This window comes from Anthonomus grandis, chromosome 11 (genome assembly GCF_022605725.1).
Source record: "Anthonomus grandis grandis chromosome 11, icAntGran1.3, whole genome shotgun sequence".
Lineage (NCBI taxonomy): Eukaryota > Metazoa > Arthropoda > Insecta > Coleoptera > Curculionidae > Anthonomus > Anthonomus grandis.
Window position 1 is genome coordinate 24,815,703 of NC_065556.1, and position 15,301 is coordinate 24,831,003.

Below are 15,301 nucleotides of genomic sequence, written 5' to 3' on the forward strand. Positions count from 1 at the left end.
TTGAAAAATGGTCTTTTTTCCTATGATTTATTATTTTTTTTATTATATACGAAATTCTTTTCGCTTGAAATTCTAAAACTAATTTACATGACCGGCCGACATGGGAATGTCATGTAAAAAATAGAGAGTTTTGCGGGTTGAAATGGGTAGCATTGCTATGAAACTATAATTGAAAGAATTCGTCCATTATCTCAAAGAGACCTACGTAAAGAGAGAAAAAAAATTTTTTTTTAGGTCTCGAGGGTTACATATTTCGCTTAAAAAAGCATCAACAGACCTACAATAAACAGAAAAACACACGTAATTACAATAAAACCCTACACCAAAACAAAATGCTACTTTATTTGTCAGTACTAATCAGGTCATCTCGTGAGTGTTATCACTAGTTTATAACGTAACTTTAATTATTTTTAAACTTTGATTTTATTTTAGTGTAGGGTTTTATTGTAATTACTTGTGTTTTTTTATTTATTATAGGTCTGATAAAGCTTTTTTAAGCGAAACAGGACATAAAAACATATATTTTAAGCCCAAGACTTAGGGTTTTTATTTTTTCTCTATGAAACTATAAGACATAATAGAATTCAAATAATTTGATAAGGTTTTAATTTCCTAAAAGAAATATCCCTTGTAACCCATAAATATTTAAAGAATCCAGATATATGCTAAATATAAAACGACTTTTTTAAGCTTAGAGAAGAACTTGAGGCGTCATCTGTTAAACAACGCTTAAAGCTCTTGGCCGGAAAAAGCTCGAGCATTCCCCTAAAGAATGGTGATATTATGGCGGTGAGCTTTTACTCCTATAATGCTTTCTGTAAATTCAGGCAGTAAAGACATCTAGAATATTTCGCTGTATAAAAAAATATTGATTTAGGAAATGTTGTTTAAGATAATAAAGATGTCGCTCAGAAGTAGTTAGCTGTACGTTAATATTAGTTAGCTGTATTTGAAAGAGGAATTTTTATTACTAAGTTAAAATCATTTCCACCGCTCGAATTTGGTCTTAAATGTATTAGAAGAATAATTTTATAAATATGTATATTATAGCTGAGATCCAGCTTAATTTTTAATCGTTCTAGAGATATTGAATTCTTGAAAAAAAAAAACGATAAAATCGCAGAAAGTTTATATTCCTCTTGTTTTTTAGGCATAAGAATATCGAAATACTTGGTAGAGTTATAAGAAATAAACTACTAAAATTGATTTTTAATTGATCATATATAAATTGTTTAGTCTAAAAAAATAAAAATGGATTTAAAACAGATGAAAAATTGTAAAAATCTAAGGCAACAAAAAACAAAATAAACATTATTATAACACTTTAAATGTACAGGTTGTCCCATTTTGGGTACTTTGCAGGGAATCTTCATAATTTTTAACGTTAAGCCTAATTTACACAAGCAAGTAAAACTATCGCAAGTTTATATCTGAGAGCACTTCCAAATAATTTGCATAATGTAAACAGTGTCCGAGAGTTCTCTCCCAGCAAGTAGCAAAGCTTGCGGTCAAGTAGTTGCGTCATAAATTATTGCAGGTCTAAACAAATCAGGACAGTTCTTTAGCAAGTTATAATTTCTTTTCCGTTTTGTTGAAAGTTGGGTGCAAGTTAAATAGTGCAAGAAAAGCAAATTGGAGGGCAAACGTGTATGGCCCAAAGAAGATACGAGCGAATTAATAAGTATTTTTGAAGGGTTTCCGGAGCTGTGCCAAATAAAATAAAAATTATATAGAGATAGAATTAAAAAACAGCAGGCAGTAAAGCTTATAGCAGAAAAATTTAATACAACTGATGCTGAAATTTAACGAAAACTCCATAATCTTCGACTCAAGCAAACCAGGAGTGAAACAAATTGAAAAAAAGGAAAAGTGGTCAGGGTACTTCAGGGTACGGGGATACTTCGACTTAATTAAGTTTATATTTAATTAAAACATAACATCAGGGACCGAGGATAATTTATTGGTAAGTAAAAAAGTACTACAGTTTTAAATTATGTATGTTTATTGAAGTTTTACCATTATTTTAAATATGTTTATATTGCCAAGAAACTTCACCTTCCGCCGAAACAAAGTAATTACAAAATTCTTCACGGATTTCTTTAGCTATTACTGAGTAATTGTGAACATTGTCGTTTTGAAGTAGAAACATATTGTCTTTAGGTAGTCCTTCATTGCGCCAATTTCCCATTTCATCATTGTCACCATCAAAAGTACCAGTCGGCGCATATTCATTTATAGAGGTGTTACGTGACATAAGAAAATTATGAAGGACACATATTGTTTTTGTAATTGTTATTACTTTTTCCGGTGCTAGCGGAATGGGTTTTCTTAAAATTCGAAATCTAGTTCCTATTATGCCAAATACATTTTCCACGATTCGTCTGGCTCTAGAGAGACAATAATTGTAAATACGATTAACACCAGATTGATTTCTAAATATGGATATGGTTGCATTAAATATGGTTTAAGCGCAAAGGCATCATCGGCAACGACTAAATATGGTACTTGGTTTGTATGCTCAGGTAATGGCTCTGGGGGAGGCAAATTTATTGTATTTTCTTGCAAGATGGTTGCTAATCCGCTATTATTAAAAACTCCTTTATCAGATACTCTCCCATTCGCTCCAATATCAGCATATGTAATTCTATAATTAGCATTGGCAAGTGCCATGAGAACAATACTATTTGTCCCTTTATAATTTTAGTAATAATTTCCACTGCCAGGAGGTACTTGTATAACAATATACTTTCCGTCTAATGCTCCCAAACAATGAGGGAAGTTCAATTTTTCTTCAAACTGTTTTGTAATCTTTTTCCATTCTTTTTCTGTAGTAGATACCTAAAAGTTGAGCTATTGTTACATTTTGTAGGATGTATCAGAAAAGGCAGCTGAAACGTATTTGCAAGAGTCAAGTCAGGCAACTGAGGTACGCCCAAGACTGTCATTACTAACAAATGCATAAAAAAGAAACGTAGTGCTATTGACAATGACGCTATGGAAAAAGCCATCACCGAACTTAATAAGCCATCCGATAAATATGATATATTTGGAGAATTCGTTGCTTCTGAAATATGAAATTTAAAATTTGACCAAAATAAAAGGAAATTAAAACGAATAATTCAGAAAGCTATTTTAGACATGTCCGAAATGGACGGTAATGAAAGAAGTTTATCAGCTACCTCACATACATTAGTCAGTTCCAATAATTTTGAAGATCATTTTTATTCTGTTTCGTCACCACCACATTTAACCCAATTGACTCAGTCATATTCACAAACATCTTCCACTGTTCAGTATCAAGAATTATAAAAACAAGAAAAATAAATCGTTTTATTATTTTTTTTACCTTAAAGTATTAATTTTTTAGTGCCTCGTTCAGAGCCTGATAGCATTCTGGAATTATCGTTGAGATCGTACATACAGGGATACGAAACAGATACATAATGGTATGAATCACCTGAAATCAAAAAATGTTTTAGTTTTGTTCTAGTTTTGTATAAAAAAAATAAATATTTTACTTATTTGTCTTTGAAACTTTTTAAAATGTACCTGTGGCCAAAAACCTCAACGTTAGCGCTAACCGTTCTCTTGGTTTGATGGATTCACGCATATTTGTATCCAATTTTTATATTTTCTCGGCAATTAAATGCAGTAAAAAGTTAAAATCGGTTTCTGACATACGCACGAAATTTTTGAATTTGTTTGGATCTTCACTTCTTAACTCGTCTAAGAACATCGCATAAGCGCCAAGAGTAGGCCTTGTTGCTATCCATTCTTTCACCCAAATTCTTTTCCTAGTCTTTTTTCGTTGTTTTTGGAAAATTGTACTAAGGACAACAACGGCAGCTGCAGCTCTCTTTCTGCGGCTAGACATTTTTCCGTCTAGCCAACACTATACTGTCTATACGCAAAACCAATCACTCTAGCTAGAGCACTTGCCGATAGAAATTGCTGCAAAAACTTGCTTCAGTGTAAACACTTCCACAAGTTACTCTCACAAGTACTATCGCAATTTACTATCTCGTGTAAACTATGCTATATAGCGAGATGGGATTTTCGAAATGTCATGCTACCGTTTGCTGAAGATAACTTAATAACTTTTAAGTTTCAACAGGATAATGAGCCTAAACATTCGTCAAAGTTGGTGAAACTGTTTTTTGAAAAGGAACAAATACGAGTTTTTAAGGTACCTCTCAGTCGCCCGATTTAAATCCAACCAAAAACCTATGGGAAATTGTTGATCGAAGCATAAGAGATCGAAACTACTTAAACGCGGACGAGTTATTCAGGGTCTTAGAGAAGAAATGGAAAAATATTATAGGAAAGATTACAAAATGGGGAAGTCTTTATCTCCAAGAAAAATGCATGTAGGGCATTTAGTTAAATGTATTATGCATTTCGGCTGTATAAACAGCCATCATCAGATACTAATATAAAATACAAGTAATTCAAAACAATTTTAAAAAGGCGGTTATTGGCTATAACATTACAGGTTTAGAACTTACCAGAACCTCACAAAAAAATATACGTTCGACAAATAAAAGACAAAAAAAAACTACCCGTTATCGGAAATAAAAATAACAATAAATAAAAGAATTAAAATTAAAAACATTGTACAATAAGGACATCTACGTTTAAAATATAAAATTTAAACTTAGGACGATACAGATTTCTACGTATTAAAAGAAGGTACTATAAGGAATTATTGTGGATTAACGTTACGGTAACGGAAAAATTTTAATTTTGATTAATAAGAACGTTAAACGATAAAAGACTTAAAAACTATAAAGGTAAAAGTTATTTTCTAGGGCTAATTGAATCAAAAAAACGTAAACTGTCAAACTTAGTTTGCTCATTAATGCATGTGCAGTCTGGGGAGTTTATGGCCCTATTTATTTCAAATGCCTCTAAAAAGTTTTTGTTTTTAACTCTTTATCTTTTAGCATTTGTATTAATCAAAAATTAAAATTTTTCTGTTAACGTAACGTTAATGTACAATAGTTCCTTATAGTACCTTCTTTTAATATGTAGAAATCTGTATCATCCTAAATTTAAATTTTATATTTTGAATCGTAGATATTCTTATTGTACAATTTATTTTTAATTTTAATTCTTTTATTCTAATATATTATTATATTTTTTATTTATGTTTTTTGTGATGTTCTGATAAGTTCTAAACCTGTAATGTTATAGCGAATAAGCTCCTTTTTAAAATTGTCTTGAATTACCTGTATTTTATTCTAGTATATATATGGCTGTGTAAACAGCCATCATTAGATACTATGTAAAATGTATTAGCCGAAATGCATAATACATTTAACTAAACGACTTGCATTTTTCTTGGAGACTTCCCCATTTTGTGATCTTTATATACACATTCTCCTACAAAATATGGACTTCTACTATTCAACTATTATAGGAAAATTAATTGATTTAATGTCACGTAGATGCCAATCTGTAATAAATAATAATCGCTATTTTACTAAGTATTAATGATCTAGGGATTTCTTTGTGACCATTTTTCGAATAAAATGTATTTAATTTATTTTGTTAGGTAATATGGTAGGGCTGTATTGATTGTCTATCTAATTTTGTTCAACATAATTATCTTTATTTATTATTTATCCTGGAACAGTTTAATAGTTCACTAAATTATATGCATAATTATAATTGTTTTTCACTTTTTCATCCTTGGATTATAGTTTTTTTCCTATTCTTATTTCGATTAAAAAATACTTTCCCAATCTACTTTTGGCCAATACTCTATTTACTATTTTTATGATATAAACCAAACTTTAAAAGTTTCCAAATTTCAAAAATTTATTATAGTAAGCACTTATAAAGACGCAAATAAATGACAAGTTTTTAAAATTAAAGGTATAATTTAAGAGTAATAATTAATTTATAGAGCGTTTTATTTAAAAAAAAACATTGGTTTGGTTTACAACTTAAAAAATGTAAATAAGTAATAAGCACTACTAATATTCCATATCTACAAGAGTATTATTACCTTTTCGACAAGTTTAAGGATAACGGAGATACCAGGTGGATCCCAAAATGCAACATGCTATTTTTAAAAATTCCCCCAATCATTTCATGAATTAGTTTTGTATTCATAAATTGAACTTTAATGATCTTAGATAACTTCATCTTCTCTATTATCCATAATTCTGTCCTTTTTTAATTATTTTGAAGTTCACCTCTGAACTTTAGACTTTGTGATGTTAGGTAATTGGTTCTTCGCCTCCTGTTTCTCGTTCTCCTCATTTTTCTCCCTACTAATAATTATTAGGCCTTTCAAATCATTAAGAATGATCTCGAGTCTTGACAAGATGATCGAATTTGTCAACATTCATTATTCAATTTATTTAATAGTGTAAAAGCAACATTAGTGGAGATATCTTCAGCTTTTGGTTCAATGAAGTCAAACTAAAAGAGTAGCAGACTGTCGCGAAAACCCCATCGCAAAAATTGGAATTCAAAATTTAAGAAACTGGAACATATTTAAAAAAAATTGTTGAATAATCAACGAAAAAATTACTTAAATGAATAAAACCGAAAAATACTCTAAAAATATATAAACAAAAATTAAAATAATCATTCCATTTTATGTTTGCTTTTTTTTTCTTTAAAACTCAAAAAAATTACCTTAATCACAGATGTAATATGACAGATTTATCCTAGATACTAAGCTATAAAAGTTTTTAAGTCAAAGCTATTGTAACGTAATTCAGGAACACATTCCTTCTAGAACACACTTACACAAGAATTCCTTTTTCATGTAAAGAACATACATTTTATTGACAACGTCAAACCTTTGACTCTACGTGTTTACTGTTTTATTAAATTATTGTTGTATGTAGTATATTATAATAACTGTTTCCAAGATTAAAATGTCACGAAACGCGGTACCTTTTAAAGACCCTTGAAACAATTTAGAATTTTGTAATTTTTTTCTGCCTGATCAATTATTTTAAAAGAATACTGGCAATTAAAGCAAGTATATATAAGTATAAGTATATAAATCAAATATACAAATTTAAAGGAAATTTAAACTACAAGGGTTTACAATATTATAACCCAAATGCGGCCTCCAAACAAGATAAACTACTAAAAACTAGACACAACAGGTGAAATTAATAAATAAAACGTAAGTAGAACCCTCAATAAACTACTTTAAATCATTTAATCATTCGATCAGGCTGAAAGTGTCGGTCATATTAATTCCCAGCAATTGACATATTTATTAGAACATTTGTGTTTCACAGTGCCTTCATTGGTTTCAATGTATCTCTCTATCTTACATCTTACTTGGCATATCCAGTTTTGGAACAGCACTTCAGCTACTGTAGTTGCGTTTTACTTTAAAATGGGATAAACCTCGGATCACTTATAGTTCACTCAAAGATATATTTGAACTAAAGGTTATAAATATATACACATGTTTAAACTTTTTTGGCATTTATCGTACCTACTTAATATTTTGCAATGCAAGTAAATATTAAATTTTTAATCCGGCTCTGACCACAAATATAATAATTTTGAGTCTTATGACCCTACAGATCATTAGGGTTTTATGGCGGTCAAAAGATCAACGGTCTATTTTTGAGTGTAATATACCTGTTGTGTAGATCCTCAGATTTTCTTTTATTCTTTTTTCCTTCAGGTTCCTAGGTTTGCCATCTTCCATCTGTGCGCCAAACTGTTCAAGATTCTAGTAGCAACAATAATAGTAGCATACGATCAAAATTTCGAAAAATGAAAACCTTTTGACATTTCGGAAATATTAATAAAAAACCATCTTCAATAGGAATTATAAAACACCCTGTAACATGTAAACGATTCACTTTTCAAGATTCCCGTATATGAAGTTTTTGTCTTATTTTCAGACAAAGATGCAGCTGGTAAAATATTGCGTTGTAATTTCGGGACACCCTGTATAAGACCTATGCCCCTCTTTTACAATATTCAAGAGATAAACGAATTCAAAGCTATTGTGGTGCATGCAGCTCTTGGTTTTAAAAGCGAACACTTTCTTTTAAGATGTTATCTGGATGGGGCATTTAAAGAAACACATTAATATATAATCAATGTACTGTCATCAGCAATGCTGTAAATTAGACCAATATTACAACCGATTGTTGGAAAAACTCCGTACAACTTATTTTTAAAGTAGAAAATTCTTACGCGTCTATAATAAGTTTGGACAATGAGATTAGCAGTGAATTAGAATTAAATTTAGAGTAAGGTACAGAGTAAGGTTATTTAAGAGCGTCTGTAAGAAATAGTTGTATTTTGTATTTTATATTATTATCTTATTGTATTATTAATTTATCTACTCATATATACTTTTATAAATAAATATTATATAAGTATCTCGTTTCATTAGTTTTGCCTTAACTTGAAGAAGAAAATTAGTAGTATTACTGCAATAATAATATATAAACTTGTGTATGGTAATGTTCTTATTATTTTTTCCAATAAAATATTATTCTTTAGTTAAAAAAGAAGTTCCATTTAGGATCATTTTTAAGCCGACCTTGTTCCCTTTATCACCTCTCAAAAATATTAGACCTTGCACAATGGGGCTTAATAGTCTAATTGATAGAAGTCAACGGTATATCTCTAAGTGAACTATAGATACTACTGATAGAACGTTGCTATATCCGGACTCCTCCGAATATTACAACTTGCAGAACATTAGGAAAAATATTCGCAGTCACTTTTGTAGCACTAGCACTACTTCTGATACTTAAACACTATAGGGTATGCCCTTTTGTGTCAGTATATTTTAAATAAAAAATAAGTCTAGAGATAATAAACCAACTATATAGAAAAAACTTGACAGCTTTTTAACCTTTTTTTTTCAGTATAATTTTAAGCATCCAGATCTTATGAAATATAATGTCTAAACCTTTTTGGAATAAGCCGACAAAGAAACAACCTGCCGACAAAGCTTCCCTATAACTAAAAAAAAAACTCCTAGACCGATTTCCTACATATTTTCAAAAATTACCGCCGTATTTCTCTTTATCTTAATAGCATAACAGCAGATATGCATAAGAATATGACAACTGGATGGCGCCAGCAATAAATTTTCACACGACCGCAAAATAAGAGCGTCCGGATTTTGACACATGCACTGTTTACATGGCTCCGTACAACATCGTATCTCGCTTTCTCTTCTGATTTCGGGATGAATCCCGGTCCCTGTATGTGTGTTTGATACCCGCGCCGGGTGGCGCCAAGGTTCTTAGCCACCACTGGGGTTCCTCCAGTGACGTAGATATTGCACTTAATCAAATACTAAGATTTTTACTATATAGTGCAAGTCTCTAACTTGGAATAATTTCACTTAATAAAAACATACGTTAAATTGCTTTATTTTAAGACTAATGGACCCTATGAACTTCGTTGCGCCATGGAGATAATCAATAAGCAGATTCTTGATTTCATTAAACAAATTTTTTAAGTATTCAGTTAAGCAGTTAAGTTAAGCATATTATCCAATCTAATAATGCTGTTTTTATACTTAAAATATACTTTTATATTAAATTTAAATAAACAAACTGTGGTATTAGATTAGATATTAATGACAAAACCAGCTGTTATTCGTGCGTATTATTTAGGAAAGCAATGATTTTTGAAGACAATTTCTTACTGGTAAATTGTGTGGGGTGGGTGGGGGGTAAGGGTAGGTTTAATGAAAAACGGTTTCTTTGCAGAAAATACTTGCTTGAGAAAAAAATAAAGTTGCTTTTTAAGAAAATTACAGACGTAGATATTGCACTTAATCAAATACTAAGATTTACACTATACAGTGCAAGTCTGTAGCTTGGAATAATTTCACTTAATAAAAACATACGTCGATTAGCATTTTAAATTGCTTTATTTTAAGTCTGGCGGATGAACTTCATTGCGCCATGGAGATAATCAATAAGCAGATTCTTGATTTCATTAAATAATTTTTTTAAGTATTTTAATGATTCTTTAATAGGTTGCACTCTTCAGTTAAGCACCTTATGATAGACGACATTTTTTGTTTTATTATCAGGCGTAAGTACAAACAACGCAGATGGTCTTCCGACCCCTCACATATAATTGACCAATTGAAAAACATTGATTTTGCAAATTTTGTTATGTGTTAGTGGTCATGATGTATGTAATACCGATCGAAAATTCAAATATTTTAAAGTAAAACGGCATATCAACTGAGATCATCAAAATGAGAACTTCCTCACCTTCGAATTTTCCTTTAAGTATCATCGCCTAAATCACATTGTCCATCAATTTTCTTTCCACCAAACGCGCACCATTGCAATGTTTTAGTAAGTTTATGTTTCGAAGCATGATCGACCTTCAGGTGTAAATTGTGCAGTGGTAAGCCAGGCACCTCCAAGGAGTTCAATTCAATTCGATAGTTCGCGTCTTCATCTTTGTTTGGTACACACAGTCAATGGATTTAAATGAATGCGTTGTTCCAATGATATTCTTTCAAGTGCAAAGATAACTAAATATGTTCAATCTCAACAAAGTCTTCATGTTGAAAAATCATGTTTTATTGCACCAATGATCTGTGTATTTTTATTTTGAATTTGCTGCACGCCCCCTTTGCCTTTACCTGTGCAGGGAACTTGAACATTTAATTCCGGCAATATACCTCTTTTTGTATCTTTATTCTTCTTTTATGCTATATCTATCTTTACTGGTTGAGTAGGAGTAGCCCTAGAGCTAGACTTTGCCATTATTTTCTATGCATGATTAATTATGTATGTATTTGTTTTTTTTAGAGAATTAAATAAAAAGACTTATTATTATTATATCCTTTAGAATTATATAGCTTAAATCATCTGCATCCTCGTTCTTAGCGGCAAAAATTGCTCGCTCACTCAACCATTTATTATTTTTGTAAATAGTAATGATTTTTGGGAATACTTTGTTGATAAGTTTGTATTTCGATGAGATAAAGTTACAGAAATTCTGAGAAAACGAAATCATTATAATATTCAATATTTTGAAGATTCAACGGCAATTTTAATACTTAACAAGCCGTTCTGCAAGCCGCTACAGCAACTGCAAGCGCAATGTTCGATCTTGCACGAACAGTGGCTAAAACTAATTAATTATCAATTTCCTTTATTAATGCATAATAAAGTTCCTTTTATTAGGGATCCCGCACATCAGGTAACGTATATATGATATCAATATAATATATAAAAAAAAATAATTACAACAATTTTTCGAAATTCTATGGAGTTCTTCTAAATAAACAAACTGTGTTATGAGATTAGATACTAACGATGAAACCAGCTGTTATTCATGCGTATTAATTTGAAAAACACTGATTTTTCTAAACAATTTCTTACTGGTAAGTTGTGTGGGGTGGGTGGGGGGGTAAGGGTAGAGTTAATAAGAAACGGTTTTTTGAAGAAACTAATTGCCTGAGAAAAAAATGTTTTTTAAGAAAATTATAGATGATAAAAAAATCTATACTTTTTGTATCTATATTTTTCTTACATAACCTTAAGGTTTTCGAGTAAAACGTGAAAAAACCTCATTTTATTTCTCGAAAGCAAGGCGTATTGCTATGAAAATTGCAGTAGTTGTGTCACTTCTTATCGCAAATAAGCGTAAAATCAGTTTTTTTTGGTACTAGACAACTTTTCATTATCTATGTTCCAAAATACAGTTTTTAAATAACAACTATTGGTATATTTATTAAACTCTAGAACATTCAAATTTTGAACAACTTTTTTGAACAACCCTCTTTTGAGAGTAAATATAACTATAGTAAAAATAACTGTAACAAAAATAACAACAGGCCTATATAGAGAATAAAATTACCTTAAATTCAAGGTATCACTTGACCCCTTTGAAAAAATTGACATGGGGGCTTTGGACCGTTTTTGGCCAAACAATTTATTTCTCAACATTTTCGGAGTAGACCGTTTTTTCTCGGACACCCTGTTTTAAATAAAAATAAAAATAAATTAAATTGGTATTTTTTCCAGGTTTCACCAGCATGTATATGGTGCTATATCCGGAGGTGCAGAGGAAGGTTTAGAAGGAGCTCGACGATGTGGTGGGGACGGACCGCTGGCCCACCATTAAGGACAAACCTAAGTAGACATCCATTGGCACCAAAAGCGTCACTTTAGGACAATTATTTCTCAGTTTATCAAAGATCTTCCTCAAACCTGTCAAGTTTCTCCATGCGTTCCTTTATCTGCTTTATTATTTCCTTACTTAATTTGTTTATTTTTTTTTTACTTTTTTAAATTTCAAGTCAATTAAAAAAAAAACGTCAGTGGCGTAAAATACTGAGGGACTTTTTTGTCTTAAATCTGCGAGGTGATAAATTATTTTTTTATAAGAAGTCAACTCTCCATTCAATTTGGAAAAAAGTTACTTTTGCAAAATTATGATCTAAGGCACTGTTTTTAAAATATCTTACTTTAATTGTTCAGAAATACCTGCTAAAAAGTTTTGCTAAAAACAAAAAAGGAAATCGTGCTTGGACTTGTAAAAAAGTTGAATATATAAAAAAAACAAAAGTTACCTTAAGTCATTATTTTATTTGACAAGTTTAATTTAAGATTCAACCTTTTTTTTGTAAGTTTTTGCAGCATTTTAAATGACGTTTCTATACAATTAAACTAAGATATTTTAAAAACAGTGCCTTAAATCCTAATTTTGCAAGAGTAAGCATCCATTGACACCAAAAGCGTCACTTTAGGATTTTATTATTATTTTTCAGTTTATCTAAGCTTTTCTTTAAACCTGTCAAGTTTCTACATGCGTTTCTTTAACCTCTTTATTGTTTCCTTACTTAATTTCTTTTTTTTTTTACTTTTTTAAATTTCGCATACAGGTTATTGCAGTAAATTGTCAATTACTGATCAAGTCAATTTAAAAAAAAATCGCCAGTGGCGTAAAATACTGAGGGACTTTTTTGTCTTAAATCTGCGAGGTGATAAAATATTTTTTTATAAGAAGTCAACTCTCCATTTAATTTGGAAAAAAAAGTTACTTTTACAAAATTATGATGTATGGCACTGTTTTTATCATATATTATTATCGTTAAATATATATTCATTCAACGATTTTTTAGTTAATTTCTGGTTTTGGTATACTCATCAGCCGAATATGGTTTAGGTTTATTTATTAAACTGTAGAATATACGTCATAACAAAAAATTATAGACAAAATGCGGATTAAAAAGCATAATTTCAGCTTCTCAACGCAGTTGAAGGCTGTTGTATAAATTATGCTGCCTATAAAGTAGAATAATTTTTCCAAAAAAAGTATATATTAGTAAGTACCCCAAGAAAAATAAATAAATAATACACAAAAATCGAGGAAACACATTTAAAACATATTTACATAAATAAAATGAAAACGAGAATATACAAAAATAAAAACCAAAATTCATATTTTTAAATGCATTGCTCTGTTTTTAAATAATATTCTGGAGCTTAGATTTTATGCATTTTTGGAAGCCGTTTGTCGTTAAAGATCAGTAATATATTTATTTACTACAGATGAAATATTATAAGAAAATGATCGTTTAAAAATTTCTTTTCGATGTCGTGGAATATCTAAACGCCCTCTATTTCTAACATTACCCTGATGATGAATATCAGCTCCAAATACCACCCTATCCAAAAGATATTGTGGCTACTTCATCTTAAGAATATTGTAGCAAAATAGCACATAACGTAACTCTCTCCTCAATGACATATTAAGCCACTCAAGATCTTTTAACTTGTGGTTAACTCTATATGGCCTGCGAATACCAAAAATAAACCTTATACATGCATTTTGCAACTTTTGTATGCGCTTTTTATTTCTGTTGTCTAAACAAGGGCCATACACAGTATCACAGATCTAACGAGACAAATTTGTCTCGTTAGATCTGTGACAGTATCACTAAAGTTAAAAGGAGAAAGAATGAGAGTCGCATAGCATTCGCTTAGTATTTACATTATACTCATGGTGCTGTGGATATAGTTTTCAACATTAAATAGGCTTTCTGTAATTTAGAAGTCACATGATATAAGAATCTTAATCCTACATCAATGTACAAACCGAGATTTTTGCAAATATCTTAAAATACTTACGATAGACTCGTTATTTAATTAATTTGTATCTTTAAATTTTCCAATAGATGCTGCCTTAAATTTTGTTTGGTAAACAACATCGCAACAGATTTCTTAGGGTTTAACTGTAAGCCATGTTTTACAGATAAATTATATATATAGGATTCTATTTACATAAGGGAGAAAATTTCGGCATAAAAAAAAATTGATACGGGATTCGCATATCTAGTTTTTAAACCCGATTACTACACCTCAAATATTTGATGAATTTCTTCTGAAAAATCACTGATTTTCGTTCATATTATCCAATCTAATAACGCTGTTTTTATACTTAATATTTATATATAAAATTATATCAAATTTAAATAAATAGTGCTATTAAATTATATATTGAATATATGTTTTCTGCAAAAACATTGTTTTTATCAACACAACCTTTACCCCCCCACCCACCCCAAACATTTGCCCAGTAAATAATTCTTTTGAAAAATCACCGTTTTTTGCCCATAATATCCATAGCTTTGTTTTTGTATTAAATATTTATTAATAAACATATTTATAATTATATCAAATTTAAATAAACAATCTGTGCTATAAGATTAGATATTATTGCCCAAACCAGCTGTTATTTATGCGTATTATTTTGGAAAGCATTGATTTTTGAAGACAATTTCTTACTGGTAAGTTATGTGGGGTGGGTGGGGGGGGTAACGGTAGGCTAAATGAAAAACGATTTCTTTGCATGAAATACTTGCTTGAGAAAAAAATAAAGTTGCTTTTTAAGAAACTTATAGGTGATAAAAAAAACCAAAACCAACCAACAATATTTTAAAGATTAATATATCCTACGCCACTGATAAAAGTGGACTAAAATCCTCACAGCGGCGTGTGGGGCGGTCTGTATTACATAAACCAGATGACCGTTTTAACACTGCCGATGCCTCCAATGTAATGGACCAAGAAATGGGAGCATTGTGCGTGTAATCGGCCAAATAAGGTATCACCTTACAAAATAAGGCCTTTAATAATACACTTATTCAAATGACCGGTCGAATTAATTCGTTACAGTAGCTTGTAATTAAGCTTTTAATAAATAACCTTTACAGTGTTGTTGTATAGAATTAACGTGATATAAAGGAAGAAAAATTATATGAGATAAACGATTTGGGTTTATTCAGAACAATTTTATATTAGTTGTTTTT

General features: G+C 30.3%; 1 protein-coding gene across 1 annotated transcript in view; it reads left to right on the top strand.

Moving 5' to 3' along the window:
- The window catches only part of LOC126742588 (homeobox protein Nkx-2.5-like), a 119,172-nt gene that overhangs the window by 93,061 nt on the left and 10,810 nt on the right, over positions 1 to 15,301 (top strand). Inside the window, exon 2 of the mRNA XM_050449322.1 lies at positions 12,012 to 12,123. The gene's annotated coding sequence lies outside the window, so the exon portion shown is untranslated. The remainder of the gene's footprint in view (positions 1 to 12,011; positions 12,124 to 15,301) is intronic.